General features: G+C 39.5%; 1 long non-coding RNA gene across 1 annotated transcript in view; it reads left to right on the top strand.

The window, feature by feature from the left end:
• LOC115296349 overlaps nucleotides 1–16,739 on the top strand; it is a 475,474-nt gene that overhangs the window by 56,248 nt on the left and 402,487 nt on the right. Inside the window, exon 2 of the long non-coding RNA XR_003910860.1 lies at nucleotides 9,091–9,222. This is a non-coding gene — a long non-coding RNA (uncharacterized LOC115296349). The remainder of the gene's footprint in view (nucleotides 1–9,090; nucleotides 9,223–16,739) is intronic.

Raw genomic sequence — 16,739 nt, 5'->3', positions numbered from 1 at the left:
GGGAAAGAAATATTGGGAGTAGCTCTTAGAAGTCCCAGCCTGGCTCACGCTGCTAAAGGATTGTGTTGCAGGTCAGGAGAGCATTATGAGGTTGGCAGAATTATTGGGGCTGGCATTGCTTTTGAGAAACAAGTAGAATAGAAATGGAAGGAGGTGTGTAATGACAACTTAGGGCATTGGGCATTTTAGGGATTTGTTATTCCATCATTTAGAGGCCAGAACTCCATCATCCATATATATGCAAAGATCCCGAATCTGGAGATCCTGCTGAGAGCGTGGATACAAACAGGGCAGTGATAGGCCTGAGCCTTTTTACTTCAATTATGAAAGATACAACAAAATCCCATGAGTCGTTTTTAGATTTGGGTCAAATGGTTCACATTGGCTGTCTGTCTTTCTGCCCTGAAAGGACAGAAGTTTTTAGTAAGTATCTGTGTGCTCCCAGTGTCTCGTAGCTGTGGATTTTCTTTCCTTTTCTTTTTTTTAATAGTTTATTGTCAAATTGGTTTCCATATAACACCCATTGCTCTTCCCCACAAGTGCCCTCCTCCATCACCACCACCTCCCTATCCCCTCCCCCTCCCGCTTCAGCCCTCGGTTTGTATTCAGTATTCAATAGACTCTCAAGTTTTGCGTTCCTCTCTCTCCAACTCTTTCCCCCTTCCCCTCACTATGGTCCTCCACTAGGTTTCTCCCGTTAGACCTACGAGTGCAAACATATGGTATCTGTCCTTCTCTGCCTGACTTATTTTGCCTAGCATGACACCCTTGAGGTCCATCCACTTTGCTACAAATGGACATATTTCATTCTTTTTCATTGCCATGTAGTACTCCATTGTGTATATATACCATATCTTTTTGATCCATTCATCAGGTGATGGATATTTAGGCTCTTTCCATGTTTTGGCTATTGTTGAAAGTGCTGCTGTGAACATTGGGGTACATGTGCTCCTATGCATCAGCACTTCTGTATCCCTTGGGTAAATCCCTAGCAGTGCTATTGCTGGGTCATAGGGGAGTTCTACTGATATTATTTTGAGGAACCTCCATATTGTTCTCCAGAGCAGCTGCACCAGTTTACATTCTCACCAGAAGTGTAGGAGGGTGCCCATTTCTCCACATCCTTGCCAGCATCTATAGTCTTTTGATTTGTTCATTTTAGCCACTCTGACTGGCGTGAAGTGGTATCTCAGTGTGATTTGTATTTCCCTGATGATGAGTGATGCTGAACATTGTTTCATGTTTCTGTTGGGCATCTGGATGTCCTCTTTGGAGAAGTGTCTGTTCAGGTCTTCTGCCCATTTCTTCACTGGGTTATTTGTTTTTTGGGTGTGGAGTTTGGTGAGTTCCTTGTAGATTCTATATACTAGCCCTTTATCTGATATGTCATTTGCAACTATCTTTTCCCATTCTGTCAGTTGCCTATTAGTTTTGTTGATTGTTTCCTTTGCAGTGCAGAAGCTTTTTTCTTGATGAGGTCCCAATAGTTCATTTTGGCTCTTGATTCCTTTGCCTTTGGGGATGTGTTAAGTAGGAAATTGCTGTGGTTGAGGTCAAGGAGGCTGTTTCCTACTTTTTTCTTGAGGGTTTTGATGGGTTCCTGTCTCACATTCAGGTCCTTCATCCATTTTGAGTTTATTTTTGTGTATGGTGTAAGAAAGTGGTCTAGTTGCATTCTTCTGCTTTTTGCTGTCAAGTTCTCCCAGAATCACCTGCAAAAGAGGCTGTATTTTTTCCATTGGATATTCTTTCTTGCTTTGTGAAAGATTAATTGGCCATACATTTGTGGGCCCAGTTCTGGGTTCTCTATTCTATTCCATTGGTCTATGTGTCTGTTTTTGTGCCAATACCATACTGTCTTGATGACAACAGCTTTGTAGTAGAGGCTAAAGTCTGGGATTGTGATGCCTTCCGTTTTGGTTTTCTTCTTCAATATTTCTTTGGATATGTGGGGTCTTTTGTGGTTCCATACAAATTTTAGGGTAGTTTGTTCTAGCTTTGAGAAAAATGCTGGTGCAATTTTGATGGGGATTTCATTGAATGTGTTGATTGCTTTGGATAATAATGACATTTTCACAATGTTTATTCTTCTTATCCATGAGCATGGGATGTTTTTCCATTTCTTTGTGTCGTCTTCAATTTCTTTCATAAGTTTTCTATAGTTTTCATTGTATAGGTCTTTTACATCCTTGGTTAGGTTTATTCCTAGATGTCTTATGGTTTTACGTGAAATTGTGAATGGGATCAATTTCTTGATTTCTCTTTCTGTTGCTTCATTATTGGTATATAGAAATGCAACTGATTTCTGTACGTTGATTTTGTACCGTACAACTTTACTGAATTCATTGATCAGTTCTAGAAGGCTTCTGGTGGAGTCTATCAGGTTTTCCACATAAAGTATCATGTTATCTGTGAAAAGTGAAAGTTTGACTTCTTTTTTTGCCAATTCTGATGCCTTTTATTTCCTTTTGTTGTCTGATTGCTGATGCTAGGACTTCCAGCACTATGTTAAACAACAGTGGTGATGGTGGACACCCCTGTCGTGTTCCTGATCACAGGGGGAAAGCTCTCAATTTTTCCCTATTGAGGATGATATTAGCTGTGGGCTTTTCATAAACTGCTTTTATAATGTTTAGGTAAATTCCTTCTATTCTGACTTTCTCAAGGGTTTTTATTAAGAAAGGGTGCTGTATTTTGTCAAATGCTTTTTCTGTATCTATTGACAGGGTCATATGGTTTTTATCCTTTCTTTTGTTAATGTGAGTATCACATTGATGGATTTGTGAATATTGAACCAGCCCTGTAACCCAGGATTGAATCCCACTTGATCATGATGGATAATTCTTTTTATATGCTATTGAATTTGATTTGCCAATATCTTGTTGAGTATTTTTGCATCTGGATTCATTAAGAATATTGGTCTGTAGTTCTTTTTTTTTTTTTTTTGCTGGGTCTCTGTCTGGTTTGGGAATCAAAGTGATGCTGGCTTTGTAGAGTGAGTTTGGAAGTTTTCCTACTATTTCTATTTTTTGGAATAGTTTGAGAAGAATGGGTATGAGCTCTGCTTTAAATGTCTGGTAGAATTCCCCTGGGAAGCCATCTGGCCCTGGGCTCTAATTCATTGGGAGATTTTTGATAACGGATTCGATTTCTTCACTGGTTATTGGTCTGTTCATACTTTCTATCTTTTCTCCTTGGAATTTTGGTAGTGCATGTATGTTTAGGAATTTTTCCATTTCTTCTAGGTTGTCCAGTTTGTTGGCATATAATTTTTCATAGTAATCTCTAATGATTGCTTGTATTTCTAAGGGATTGGTTGTAATAGATCCATTTTCATTCATGATTTTGTGTATTTTGGTGCTCTCTCTTTTCTTCCTAAGGATCATAGCTAGCAGTTTATTAATTTTGTTTATTTTCTCAAAAAACCACCTCTTGGTTTCATTTATCTGTTCAACTGTTGTTTTGATTCTATATTGTTTATTTCTGCCCTGATCTTTATTATTTCTCTTCTTCTGCTGGGTTTGGGGTGCTCTTGCTGCTTCCCTTCTAGTTCCAGTAGGTGCTCTGTTAGATTTTGAATTTGTGCTTTTTCAAGTTTGTTGAAATTGGCCTGGATTGCAATATACTTTCCTCTTAAGACTGCCTTTTCTGCGTCTCAGAGATTTTGGGTTGTTGTATTTTGTTTTCATTTGTTTGCATATATTTTTTAATTTTTTCTCTAATTGCCTGATTAGCCTAATCATTCTTCAGTAGGGTGATTTTTAACCTCCACATTTTTAGAGGTTTTCCAGACTTTTCCCTGTGGTTGATTTCAAGGTTCATAGCATTGTGATCTGAAAGTATGCATGGTATGATCTCAATTCATTTATTTTTATGGAGGGCTGCTTTATGCCCCAGTATGTGATCTGTCTTGTAGAAATTTGTCATGTGCACTTGAGAAGAAGGTGAATTTCCTAACTTCAGGATGCAGAGTTCTAAATATATCTATCAATTCCATCTGTTCCAAAGTATCATTCAGGTCCATTGTTTCTTTAGTGATTTTCTGTCTGGTTGATCTATCCATTGCTGTAAGTGGAGTATTAAAGTCCCCTGCAAGTAGCACATTCTTATCAATAAGATTATTTCTGTCTGTGATTGTTTTATGTATTTGGGTGCTCCTGATTTTGGCACATAGATGTTTATAATTGTGAGCTCCTCCTGATGGAGAGACTCTGTTATTATTATTTAATGTCCTTCTTCATCTTTTGTTACTGCCTTTACTTTAAAGTCCATTTTATCTGATATAAGTATGGCTATTCCAGCTTTCTTTTGACTTACAGTCACATGATAGATATTTCTCCATCCCTTTACTTTCAATCTGAACGTGTCTTCAGGTCTAAAATGAGTCTCTTATAGATAGGAAATAGATGGATTTTTTTTTTTTTATCCATTCTGCTACCCTGTGTCATTTGGTTGGAACATTCAGTCCATTTACATTCAGTGTTATTATTGAAAAATGTGGGTTTAGATTCATTGTGTTCTCCATAGAGTACATGTTTGTAGTGCTGTCTCTGGTACCTTGTATTCTTTGCAACATTTTCCTCATAGAGTCTCTCTTAGGATTTCTTGTAGGACTGGATTAGTGGTGATGAATACTCTCAATTTTTGTTTATTTGGGAACACCTTTATCTCTCCTTCTATTTTGAACTACAGGCTTGCTGGATAAAGGATTCTTGGCTGCATATTTTTTCTGTTCATCACATCGAGGATTTCCTGTCATTCATTTCTGGCCTGCCACTTTTCAGTAGATAGGTCTGTAACCACTCTGATAGGTTTCCTTTTGTATGTTAGGGCCCTTTTCTCCCTAGCTGCTTTCAGAATTCTCTCTTTGTTTTTATATTTTGCCAGTTTCACTATGATATGTCGTGCCAAATGTTGATTCAAGTTACATCTTAAGGAGGTTCTTTGTGCCTCTTGAATTTGAATGTCTATTTCTTTCCCCAGGTTCGGGAAATTCTCAGTTGTAATTTGATCAAGCACCCCTTCAGGACCTTTTTCTCTTTCTTCTTCTTCTTTAGGAATTCCTATGATATGGATATTGTTCCATTTGATTGTATCACTCAGGTCTCAAATTCTCCTTTCATGCTCCTGGATCAATTTCTCTTTTTTCATCTTCATCTTTTGGTATAACTGTGTCTTCTAATTCACCTGTTCTTCTCTCTGCCTCTTCAATCCGTGAAGTGGCCTCCTCCATTTTATTATTCACCTCATTTATAGCCTTTTTAACTCATCACAGCTATTTTGAAAGTCCCTAGTCATTATATCAGTAGCTTCTCTGATGCTTTTTTGAAGCCCAACAATTAATTTTATGATAATTGTTCTAAATTCTTTTTCAGTTATGTTGCTTAGATCTGTTTTGAGCAGTTCTGTGACTGTGAATTCTTTCTGGAGTTTTTTAGAGGAGAGTTCTTTTATTTTGTCATTTTTGCTAGCTTTCTGTCTCTTGTTAGTTTTAAAAGCCCGTTGTGCACTGTGCACCTGTTAGTATTGCTCTGTTAAAGGAGGCTAATTGACTGTCGAGGGCCTGTCATTTCAGGAAGTGTTCTTTTAATGGTGTCTCTCAGTTTCTCTTGTTGTGCCTTTGATTATTTTATTTCCCTACTCAGCGATATTTGGGACTCTCCATCATGCGTTCTTTGGCTCATTTCTTGGGGTAGCCCTGCAAAGGAAAACAGACAGATGAACAAAAGCAAGCTAACACACAGACAAATCAGACAAAAAAAGGGGAAAGGAAGGAAAGAAAAGGGAAGGAGAGGAAAGAGAAGAAGGAAAGAAGAAAGAAAAAAACAAAGGTGGGGCAGAACCATAAAGGAAAATGGACAGTCTAAAAGCATATAGTCAGCTGAGGGGAGAGATAAGGATGAGATAAGGGAGAATTTGTCTGGATGGCAGGAGAAAAAAAAAGAGGGAGAAAAGAGAAAGGAAAATAGCGAAAATTTAAAAAAGAAGATAAAAAAAGAGTAAAAAAAAATACAAAAATGCAGCAGCTCCCCCTTGCGGATAAGGCATGGTTTGGTATAAGTAGGTCTTGGGGCTACTCTTGGAAGCCCTGCCTTGATGGTTGCAGAAAGTAGAATGGTGGCGCCCCAAGCTCTGCTGAAACTAAGTGCTGCAAGCCACACTTATGAGTTCTATCTCCTTCCCCCCCCACCCCCCGGGGAGCCAAGCTGTATTTTCCAAGCCCACCTTGCTTCAAAAGTTTAGTCCATGCACTTTTATGCTACTACAGATAAGATGTACTTGCTTTGGCGGCCTGCTTTTTAGCTGGGATTGCATAGGGAGGGGCTGTTTTTCCTGGTGCCACGGGATTCTTGCTGTCACTGCTGGAGGCAAGGTGCACTCTGGCAGGCCACCGCCTGCCTCCCAGCCGGGATCATGCAGGGGGAGAGGGGCTGTTTTTTTTTTTCCCGGTGTCATCCTGGGTCAGTGCCAGTGCAGCTGAGTCCAAGGAAGAATTCGCCAGCTATACGGGAGGGGTTCTCTCCCTTGCCCAGCGGTTATATATGGGGTGAGAGTTTTTCTCTCCATCCCAGGTTAAGTTCTTTATCTATTCTCTAGAGACAGTACTATGAGTGTGTTCAGTTTCTCTTTCTCTTCCCTTTGTCTCTCAGGGACTCTGCGCACTTTCCCTGTGGTGGGCTGGGGCTCCCACCTCCCCTGCACCTCTCAGGCTGGCCTGTTTTCCAATCTCCCCAGTTTGGTCACACTCACTCACCCAGGCATCTTTGAAGTTGTCTTCTTTCTGGAGTCTGTATTTTCTCCTCCCACTCTTGCAGATAAGAGTAATGTCCTTCTCAGTTTGATAGATGTGGGTGGACGAAGTTTACAAGACTCCCTACTTCTCCACCATCTTGCCTCCTTCCTCTGGATTTTCATCAAGGGCAGTTATGCAAGTTCTCTAACCTCTCAGTTTTTATATCTTGAGATAGATGGATGCTGTAGATAGGTGGACACAGCCCAGTATATATAAATTATTAAGACTGACCTGTATTACCAAGGTACATGGTTTTATTTATCCTCAACAGAAATGATTCTTTTTTGGCAAAGCTTTAATAAAGCCAGCAGATCTTTCATTCTGCATTTTCTTTCTCTCAGGCTAGCCTCTCCTCTGCCTTGCTGAATAGTCCAAACCCTGTGCCTTTTTTTTAATGCTTATTTTAGAGAGAGAGACAAAGCCAGAGTGTGAGTGAGGGAGGGACAGAGAGAGAGGGAGACACATAATCCAAAGGAGGCTCCAGGCTCTGGTCTGTCAGCACAATGCAGGGCTTGAACTCACAAACCGTGAGATTATGACCTGAGTGGAAGTCAGATGCTTAACCAACCATCCAGGAGCTCCAAACCCTGTGCCTTTTATGACCCCTTCCTGGAGGCCCAGCTGCTTCTGGGATCCTATTCTCCTCTGAATCCCAGAGTAGTTGTTCATCATACCAAAATGACTGATATTTTTTGTACTAATTAAAGGAAGGTGCCTTCTCCAGGGCAGAGGAATTAGAATATTTGAGGTTTCCACAGTGATTTATTGTTCTTTAATTTTACAAGTTTTTCATGAAGGTAATTCACATATTAAAATATCCTCAGGTGCCTGGGTGGCTTAGTCGGTTAAGTGTTAAGCATCTGGCTTGGGCTCAGGTCATGATCTCTCAGTCCATGAGTTCGAACTCCATGTAGGACTCTGTGTTGACAGCTCAGAGCCTGGAGCCTGCTTCAGATTCTGGGTCTCTTTCTCTCTCTGCCCTTCCCCCACTCACGCTCTGTGTCTCTCTCTCTCTCAAAAATAAATAAAAATTTAAAAAAATTTTAAATAAAATATCCTCAAACATTAAAAAGGCATTATTGCTCTAAATAACTGCCATTTTACTAGCAGAATTATGAATACCTACATCAATGAAATTCTCTCCTCCTACTTTTTTGAATACCATTGACCAACTAGTGGAAGCAACTTGCCTTCTTTGTGAGGCCTGTGAGAAGGTGCCTTCTCAGTAGAGAGAAATTAGAGACTGTTTCCTCCTGCAGGCAGCATAGCCACATGGACAATGGGCTTCTCTCCCAGAGGCCCCTTCATGCAAAGAAAAGTAAGGCTGAAACTGGAGTCACTCCACCAGGTTCTTGGCTTGGGAGTGGTGTGGGGCTTACATAATACAAACCCCCTTTATTGGGCAACTTTGATCTGAACATACATTGCCTGTTTCATCAATCTGCTTCTATTATCTTCTGGTGGACACTAGGTATAAATAGGATGGTTTTCAAATGTTTGTTGTTCATTTGCCTGCCATGAATAAGGTTGAGTTTTTGGGAACTCAGCTTCAGTGTCTCAAAGAACATTTTCTGTGGCAGTTACAGATTGATGGTAAATAATAAACATCCATTTAATCATGACGTATTTAGTGTCCATAAGTACTGATTGTCCATAAGTATTGATAATAATAGAGAAGTGGATTTCAGTTCCAGGGTGGGATTCACAAAGCATTGCCCTGCCTTTCAAGATCTTCCTCTAGGAGATATTACTTAAAACAACAACAACAATAATAATAATAAAAGTAACTGTTTAGTTAGTACTTACACTATACCACCAACTTTATAAAATGAAACTCTCATGACACACTGGGTTACTTGTAAAAAGGAAATGGAAACTCGGAGAAGTAAATGATGAAAATCAGGCATCCAGTCTTTCTGCAGAGGTAGGAAAAAGTCTCCCTGAGCAGCTAGGTCTTCCTTTCTGCTCCAAGCCCTGTTGGGTCTGGAAGTCTGGCAGGGTGGGATTGCTTGGAGGTGTTTATTGTCTCTTTCTGAAGACATCAGTCACATCCCCAGCTAGGTTGTAATTGCTTTGAGAGCAGGGACAGAAACTTCTGTTTTGCCTTCCCAAACTGCTAGCTTGGTGTCTTGAAAAGAGTTAATACTTACTTATGGGTGATTGAATTACTGATTTCTAAATGGGCCATCCTGGGTGTTGGTATGGTCAGGAGGAAGCAAAGATCCCACAAGGTAGAAGTCTGTATGTCTTAAGCGTCTAGTATATTCAATGCAGTATTTGCTGTTTTCTTCCCACAGCGGCACTGAACACATTTATTGTTGGTGGCTGTGACTTCTATTTTTAAGCACTTCCAAAGATCCTTCTGGTTGCTGAGGACAGTTCTACACTCCTGCCTTCATAACACTCAGGTCAACCTGGATCTGTAGCTGGTAGGTACACAGCTTTTTGTTTTTATTGTTACCTCTTTGTGCTCTCTGGTCTCCCTGCCTCTTTCTTCTATTTCTTAAAAACATGGCCAGGAAAAAGGCGCAGTTCATACACTCTTTGCCAGAGCCTTTTTGGTTTTCGTGTGACTTTGAAAATTCTGTTTTTTGAAGGTAGTCATAAAGCGTGGGTACTGAGAATTATTTGGCATTAATCAGGCAGTTTTATATTTGTGACTAAAACAGGCAGGAAATCACAGCTTCACTGAATAAAACGATTCTTCTCTTAGCTTAGAACCATAATAAAGTTAAAAAGTAATAAAGCAAAAGAAATAGTTCAAACATGAATGATTTAAAAGTTTAATCCTGAGCGAACTATTTACATTTTTATTTTGCCCCAGAATAGTAGCTTATAAAGATGGTCATCTCTGGTTTCAAAGTCAATTTTGACAGTATATACAATTTCCCCAGAGTTACTTATGTTTATTCAAGGCCTCATTCTAAGCAGGGGTCTGTGCTAAGCTCTGGTCAAATTTTAGTGCATCTTTAAGTCTCTGAGCTTAATATGAGAACCTTTGCTCTAATTTAGGATATTAAATGGAGATATTACAAAACAATAGGACTGGAATTGATAAAAGTTAATAAACAACTCTGTTTTATTACTTTTTGACATTTATTTATTAGTTGATTTTAGAGTAATCTTATCATTAAGTAGAAAAATGTAAGATGTAAATGTTAACATTCCTCTAAGAAATTTCTGTGGGTATTGTGTGGCCTGATTAAAAATATTACAGGTTGGCACTAAAATTGCGGGCCTCTATATTTACCACCCACAGTGTTTGAGGAAAGTAGTGAGGGATAAAGAGAAGCTATTTAGAATCATGGAGTTGTTTGTACTATCCCATGGGCTTCCTGGAACAGCAGTTCTGTGGAAACATACAGTCATGGTATTTGTAGAAGGAAAGAAAATATGATGGAACCATGAATGGAATGGTTAGCTAGATGGAGACTCAAGGATGTGGGCTGTATGAGTGGTTAATTAGTTGTCTCACTTGATTGGGCTTCTGGAAAACTTGAGAAATTCCAAGTTGTTTTTCTAGTCAGTAAGAACTTGCTTACTGTTTGGATCTGGATAAGTTGCTGTACATTTTATAAAGAATATTTGAGAAATGGCTGAGAAATGTTCTTGATAGCCATTAGCTTCCATATTCCTCTTTGTCTTTTACAGTGCTCAGAGACTTTGACAGGATCCCAAACAGAATCACAGAACAAAATATCCATGTCCTCTAATCTAGAACACTCCAGAATTGGGCCTCAGAACATTATATATAATGTGGGCTAAATACAATAGTGACTTAAAAACTGTGTGTAACTTTTTTTAGGTAGGTCACTTTGTACTAAGATCTAGGCGGTGTTTATGCAGTATTTATCTTTCCATTTATCCAATACCAACTAGATTTTTCTTGAGCCCTATTGCGGATGGTATGGATACCCTGTCTCTGAGCTTACCTCCTGCCACAGCAGACAGCTCTTATGCACACTGGCAGCTTCTCACTTTAAGGGTCCTTCTCTCTTTGCTTCTCCCTGCAACCAGAGTTTGTTCAGCTCACATGCAGTACTGCTGGAAATTAATGTTCCTGGGGCGGGCAAGGAGGGATGAAAGTCAGTAAATCAAACTCTAGCTTTGCTGTCCCTTGGTGGGATAATTCTAGAGGGGGTTTTACAGAGGGTCCATAGTGGGACCTATTTGCCCACAGAGGTAGCCAGCTCACTGATGCATTTATTAGCATTTCTTTCTCCCCTACTTTATTTTCCCCACTTGTGGAAATTCCAAAAAATTGAGATTGTCTTCCCAAGAAACTGAATCAGTCAGGATTGCCTCAGGGTTAGCTTTCAGAGGAACACAGAGGCAGGTAAGTACATATTGTGACTAAAGCACCATGTTAGATCAGATAAACTCTTAAGTATGTAGTAATGGAGGCAGAGAAAGAACTAAGCAAAAATGCATTACCAGAAGAATGTGCCCACTTACTATGAATGGTACAAACTAACAACTGTACTGGAATTCAGAGAAAGGATGGCTTCAATGTGGGATGAACAGGACCATGAAGGAAATAGGATAAAGTTGAGGTTGAAGAATGAGTTGGCATTAAATTATTTCCCTATGGGGGTGTCTGGGTGGCTCAGTTGGTTAAGCAGTGGACTCTTGGTTTTGGCTCAGGTCATGATCTTATGGTTTGTGAGTTCAAGCCCTGAGCTGGGCACCACACTGGCAATTCAGAGCTTGCTTGAGATTCTCTCTTTCTCCCTCGCTCTCTGCCCCTCCCCCAATTACACTGTCTCTCTCAAAATAAATAAATAAGCCTTAAAAAATAAATTATTTCCCTATGGGTTTGAGAAGATATCTTGAATCTTTGGTCTGACAAGTAGATCCTTTGAATGGGAAGAGGAAAGGAGAATGAGGGAGGCAATATTTATGAAGGGTAGGCTACAGATCACAGCCTAAGGGCCACAGTGATTAAGAACACAGGTTTTATACACACTGTCACATTCAGTCCCCCAAATAACCATATGAGGAAGGTATCTGTCACAGTCAACTCAGGCTGCTATAAAGTACCATAGACCAGACAGCTTCTAAACAGCAGAAATTTGTTTCTTACACAGTTCTGGAAGCTGGAAGGCAAGAGATCAGGGTTTTAACATGGTAGGGTTCTGGTGAAGCTCTTTTCTAGCTGATTTCTCCCTGTATTTTAATATGGTAGAAGACAGTTAACTCTCTGACCTCTTCTTATAAGAGCAATAATCCCATTGATGAGGGATCTGCCTTCATACCCTAATTATCTCCCAAAGGTACTGCCAGGATTAGGGTTTCAACATATTTATTTGGGGGTGGGCACAAACATTCAGTTCATTGCAGTATCATGATCTATAATTTATACATAAAGAAATTTGAGGCCCAAGAGTTTAGTTGGTTGACTCATGGTGACAGTAAATGACCTTTAGCATAAGTCTGTCTAATTTCAAAATCTGGGCTTTAAGTGACATGCTGCTTAAAAATCAAGGTCAAAAGATGTTACCAAGTAGTTTTTCAGAAACAGGTTTCACCTTCCTGCCCCAAGAACCAGACTTGGGGTATAGGGCCACAGGAGACCTCGTTAACAGAACACTTGTGTTCCCTGAGGTGACTTCTGTGTGTGGGCAGGCCAGGCCAAAGGATACTTTGATGAGCACAGGCTTCCAGAAGGACTGAGCCATCTTGTTCCTTTAAGTTCAAATGCTAAATAAACCTCTTGTCAGTCTTATAGCTCAGGAATGTTCCCCTCTTGGGCCCCAGGGAGCCCATCTCTTTGAAATGTAATAATCAAAGAAGGTAAAGACCTATTTCCTAGTTTTCTGAGACAAGATGGGCTTAATTACAACTGTTCCCTGACTTCACATGGCCAACTCCACCTTTAGTCACAAAGATATGATAGAATTAGCAATTCTATCTTGAAAATTTGATGGAGTGGATAGTATCCACTTAGCCATATGAAAGATTTTCTTCTGTTTTTGCAATCTCTTTAGCAAATTGTCTATGATTAGCATCACATTCTGGTTTAATGTTTATTCAATAATAAAATTGTTTTCTTTCTTTCTTTCTTTCTTTCTTTCTTTCTTTGTGGGGAGGCTTTCTAGGTTGGGAGGAGATTTTTTTTGTTTCTTTTTTTTTAAACATATTTTATTTTATTTTTGAGAGAGAGAGTGTGTGAGTGGTGGAGAGAGGCAGAAGGAGAGAGAGAAAAAGAGAGATAGAGAGAGAGAGAATTGTAAGTAGGCTTCACACTCAGTGGATCCCATGACCCTTGGATCATCACCTGAGCTGAAATCAAGAGTAGGATGCTCAACTGACTGAGCCACCCAGGAGCCCCAAGGAGATTTTGTTTTTAATTATATTTCATCAACATCACCTTATGTGGACTTTTCTAGGAGACTCTGTAAAACTAAGGCAAAGCTACTTCTGGAGAGGATCTAGGGCACAGGGGAAGATGCGTGTGTACCAGACTAGCTAGGAGCGTTCCTGGAATTGAAAGTTTTGATTGTTTGACTCATTAAATTAATTCATTCAGTATTTATTGAGCACCTACTATGTGCATGGCCCTGTTTTAGAGTCAGAATGCTGAAGAAATACAGTTCCTGATTGCAGCCCAAAAGGGGCACAGGTATTAGAAACATATCCACTCCTTGGGTACTTAGGGACGAGAATTGTGGGTTTGCTTCCTGGAAATCTCAGAGCTCTGCAAAGTGATAAAGAACTGAAAACCTAAGATCTCTCCCTTTTAAAAAATGCTTATTTATTTTGAGAGAGAGAGAGAAAGAGAGAGAGAGGGAGCATGCACACATGTGTGTGCATGAACAGAGGAGGGGCAGAGAGTGAGAGGGAAAGAGAGGATCCCAAGCAGGCTCTATGCTGTCAGCATAAAGTATAACATAGGGCTCAGTCCCACAAAACATGAGATCATGACCTGAGCTGAAATCAAGAGTCAGACACTCAACTGATTGAGCCACCCAGGTGCCCCAAACCTAAAATCTGTTAAAGAAAGTTTAAGCAGGTCTTCTTGGGATTGGACCTTGAAGATGGCCTGGAACTCTTTTTTTCTAGACTGGCATTCTTAGATGGTATAGCTCCGATGTTAATCATCTTTGCTTAGCCAGTCTGTATCTGAGTGCCTGACATGTACTAGGTAGATTATAAATGGTTCTTGACCAAATGGAAGAAAGAAATTAATTTTTTCCTTCTGACCAGGAAAGACTCAGAGAAAAATTTCATTACTACCTTTACTGGTTTTCATGAGTATGCATTTTCACTGTTTCCCTCCTGTGTTTCAAATAATGTCATAATGTCATTCATATTATAGTTCAACCCTTATGGGTTATAATCTGCATTTTCCTGAATGCCCCCCCTTTCCCATTTTCCCAGCTCTTTGTTATTCCCTTTCTCTCTTGGACTCTCTTCTTCCTTTTTTCTTTCCCTTCTCAGCAACTTCTTTTCCTGTTGAAGTTAAATAGAACTGAAACTTAACAATTAATTAGCCATTTTAGTGGGATTATTTTTTCCTTTGAAATATAAATAATGTTTCTTCATTACACAGGGCACCCCTTACAATGTCTTCTTGTAATTTGTATTTGTCACTTGATAAATTAACAGTGGAAAGTACACATATTAGTTGATAAGTCTGCAGTATCAGAGTACCCAAGACTAGGTGGCTCAACCAACAGAAATTTACTTTCTTATAGTTCTGGAAGCTGGAAGCCTGAGATCAAGGTGTTGACAAACTTGGTTTCTTCTAGGCCTCTCTTCTTGGCTTGTAGATGGATGTCTTCTGTTTTCACATGGTCTTCCCTCTGTATGTCTCTGTATCCTAATTTCTTCTTCTTACAAGCATAACAGCAATATTGGATTAGGATCCATTCTAATGGCCTAACTTTAACTTAATTACCTCTTTAAAGACCACCCATCTTCAAATACAGTCAGATTCTGAGATTCTAGGGCTGGGACTTCAACATATAGATTTTGGGAGAACAAGGCCAGCCCATAACCATACACCTGTAAGTTTGAGAGGGATTTCTGTTTTGTTTTGTTTGTTTTGTTTTAATCATTGGTTTAAAGCAAAGATTGTTCAAAGAGTAGCTGACCAAGTGAATTACCTGGGGAGACTGAAAAATGTAGACTCTTGGGAGATTCCAGGAGATTCTTATTCAGAGCAACTGAAAAGGAAATAGGAATATGTATATTTAAAAGAACACCCTAGGCAACTCGATAATTAGTGAGGTTTGAGAACCACCATTGTTAGTAATTCCTGGCATGTTTATTATTGTACTAGGAGAGATCAAGTTCAATGAAAGAAGAGAAGTTGCTTAGGAGAACCACAGAAGGATTACCTTTGATGAGTACTTCTTTGAAACTTTGCTGTTTCTTTTCATCTGGTTCCATGGTTGTCGTTGTTTTTCTGTCTTTTTCATTGCGTTTCATTTCTGTATGTACTCAGTAATATAAGATCTTATAGTAGTCAACAAATTCTGGTCTAAGTCTATGATTTGATTAGCTTCACCTTTTGAACTTAGGTTCCAAATAATTTCTGACTCCTATATTCCTATCTCAGCTATGAGCATTAGTTAGGTATCTAATTTACTCTGTGTGTGTCCAGTCATGTTTGAAGATGGTAATATAAACAGGGAGATTAGTAAAGTATGCCCTCAAGAATTTCAGGGACTTTCATGGTTATATTAGCAAAAACATTATCTCCTAATGTTACCATAAATATTACTTTAAGCAAATCATATCATTGGAGATTTATTATATTTTGGGTTGTTTTCCCTGGATTCTTTTATTACCCCAGTTCTGGTGTAGCATACATTCACTAAACCAGGGGTCAGTTGCCTACATTTTGTGCCTTTTGGCTGCCTTGTGGAGAGACTTAACATGAGTTTTCAGCTGCCTTTTCCCCAGCATAGTTGCGGCAAAGGTGGTAGAACCATGACTTAGCACAATTCTCCTTAGAGATTTTGTATCTGATTAAGAAACCTCACCAGAATGCTTACTAGGGTTCCAGTGATGTTACGTCTCCATTTTGATTGAAGTAAACCCAACACCTGTTGTCAAAATAGGAGATAACATTGCTATATAGCCTATGAAGAGATAATTCCGGCATTTAAACATGAAATGTAAACTCTTGGTTAAAAAAAAACATGCAAAGTCAACAACAGTGATCTTTTTTTTTATAGAAAGTCATTACCGATGGTCTCTTAAGAGTAACATACAAAACTGACTACAGATTTTTAAATTTCCATCATGTTAGAGGAAGAAAAGTGAAGGAGGCAGAAACAAAGGGTAATGGGTCATGTTGTTTTGAATGAGAGTCACAGGTCAGCTTGCATTATGGGCCTCAGAATGTTAGTGCTGGGAGTCGCACCGGCCTTGCTGGATGACACAGTCACAGTAAGGAAATGATAGACGTTGCACGACTCCTGTCATGAGAGGTGGAACTGGTATCCCCTTCTGCTACTACTGCCCATGTGAAATTAAGCCTGTTGCTATTGATTAGGCCTTACAATGTTCCAAATCAGACCAATATTCTCCACACAGTTACCCCATAAGAAAAGGCATATTCCTGCCCCTGCATAAGGGATTTTAGATCAAAGTGCTGCAGATGTTTGCTAAAAGGCTCTTCTAATGAGCTTGCAGACCAAAACATAAGGGGGGCTAAAAACACAAGAGTTATAATTAACTCTGGCCTGGAGAAATAGAGCCTAACTTAGAGATAAGAAACAGACAAGGACCGGACATCACTTCCTGCATATATTTTTGCTATTGGAGTCACAAATACCCTCCCTTGTACTGACTTCAGCTATGAGGATGGATAAGAAATTAGAAACCCACGTGCAAGGTCAACACACAGGGCCCCCATTATGTTTACATCAAGGAAAGGGCTTTCTCTAGCAACTTGTTAATGAGCATTCTTTCTCTTATGGTTTATGAGCTAAAT

The sequence above is a fragment of the Suricata suricatta genome, chromosome 7 (genome assembly GCF_006229205.1).
Source record: "Suricata suricatta isolate VVHF042 chromosome 7, meerkat_22Aug2017_6uvM2_HiC, whole genome shotgun sequence".
In the NCBI taxonomy this organism is placed as follows: domain Eukaryota; kingdom Metazoa; phylum Chordata; class Mammalia; order Carnivora; family Herpestidae; genus Suricata; species Suricata suricatta.
The sequence above is the reverse complement of the archived record's forward strand: the minus strand, read 5'-3'. Positions and strand labels throughout refer to the sequence as shown.